This window comes from Cryptomeria japonica, unplaced genomic scaffold (genome assembly GCF_030272615.1).
Source record: "Cryptomeria japonica unplaced genomic scaffold, Sugi_1.0 HiC_scaffold_235, whole genome shotgun sequence".
Taxonomy (NCBI): domain Eukaryota; kingdom Viridiplantae; phylum Streptophyta; class Pinopsida; order Cupressales; family Cupressaceae; genus Cryptomeria; species Cryptomeria japonica.
In genome coordinates, this window is record NW_026729057.1 from 180,837 (window position 1) to 182,500 (window position 1,664).

General features: G+C 62.1%; 1 non-coding gene across 1 annotated transcript; it reads left to right on the plus strand.

Moving 5' to 3' along the window:
• Positions 1 to 1,225: 1,225 nt before the first annotated feature.
• Positions 1,226 to 1,344, plus strand: LOC131869123 (5S ribosomal RNA). Its single transcript, XR_009367518.1, has one exon. It is a non-coding gene; the product is annotated as a 5S ribosomal RNA (ribosomal RNA).
• The last annotated feature ends 320 nt before the right edge of the window (positions 1,345 to 1,664 follow it).

Consider the following 1,664-nt stretch of genomic DNA (forward strand, 5'->3'; position numbering starts at 1 on the left):
GTGGGTCCTAGGGTGGGTAACGGGGTGGGTACTAAGGTGCGTGCCAAGGTGGGTCATGGGGTGGGTGCCAAGGTGGGCACCAGGGTGGGTGTGCACCAACCCTAGCCAGGGTAGGTCACGGGGTGGTTGTCGGGGTGGGCGTCAAGGAGCCAAGGTGGGTGGCAAGTAGCCAAGTTGCGTGCCAAGGTGGGTGTCGGGGTGGGTGCCAAGGATCCAAGGTGGGTGCCAAGGAACCAAGGTGGGTGTCTGGGTGGGTGCCGAGGTGGGAGCCAGGGTGGGTCCCAAGGTGAGTGCAAAGGTGGGTGCCAGGGTCAAGGTGAGTGCCAATGTGGGTTCCAAGGTGCCAGGGTCAGGGTGAGTGCCAATGTGGGTTCAAAGGTGCTAAGTTGGGTGCGAGGTTGGGTGCGAGGGTGGGTGGGTGCCAAGGTGTGCTAGGTGGAAGCCCGGGTGGGTCGGCATCCCATGGGTGTCGAGTTGGGTGCCTGATGGGTGCTTCTTGTCAAGTTTTAGTCGTCGGGACTCATTTCGAGCCTTAGAGGTCGTTTCTTGTCCGGTTGCCCTGTCTTCGACCTGGGAACCCAATTTTGGTCCTCGGGTCCCATTTTTTTTTGTCTCGCATCCCACTTTTGGCCTGTGGCCTTTTCGGGGTCGATTCTCGTTTTGGGCATCAGAGCATGTTTCTTCTCCTAAAACCCAATATTTGTTTATTAAGTCTCGGAACACATTTTTGTTCTCGTGGACCCATCATGGGTCTTGGAACGCATTTGTGGTCCTTGGGTCCCATTTTGCATCCCGAAACTTGTGTTTTGGTGCTTGATCCCTATTTTGGGTGCCCACCTTGCACCAAGTGCGCACCCGGGGCAAACCGAGCGCCTTGGTGCACCGGGGCAAGATCGAGCGTGCACCCGAGGCGCCCCGAACATGCACCAAGGTGCACTCGGCCCACATGTGAGCGCAGGTCGTTGCGCCCGAGGTGGTGTGTGGGCACCGCGTTGCAGACGGGACACTGCACGCACACGACGCCCCGTCCAGGTGCACGCACGTAGGCCGGGCCGGGTGCACACCCGACGCCCTAGCAAGGTGCGCGCACCCGGGCAGGGCTCACACTTGGCGAACGGGGCGCACTTCGCGAGGGAGGGTGTGCACCTCGACGGGGGTGGGTGGCCGGGGTGGATTCGCACGTGGGTCGCGGTTTGCTAAGTACACACTGCGACAAGCTCATAACGGGTGCGATCATACCAGCGTTAGTGCACCGGATCCCATCAGAACTCCGCAGTTAAGCGCGCTTGGGCCGGAGTAGTACTGGGATGGGTGACCTCCCGGGAAGTCCCGGTGTTGCACCCTTTTTTAGTTTTTCGCCGGGCGTCGCAATGCTATTTGAATAAACCTTTTGCCCGTTTGCGTTCTCGTCGGGGCCGGGCCGGGCCGGGGTGCGCTGCCCGCACTACCGCGCGCGCGGGGGGCGACACCGAGCGCGCACCCGAGGCGCCCCGAGCACACAGGCCACGGTGCAACCCGGGCGTTGTGCGCGCACCCCGGTGCGCCCGAGGTGCTGCGCGCGCACCCAGGTGAAATCGGTGTGCACCTCGGCCAGTGCGCGCTCGGTCGAGTCGCGCACGTTGGCCAAGGTGCACGGTGATGTTTCTTACTCTAAGGTTCCGCAC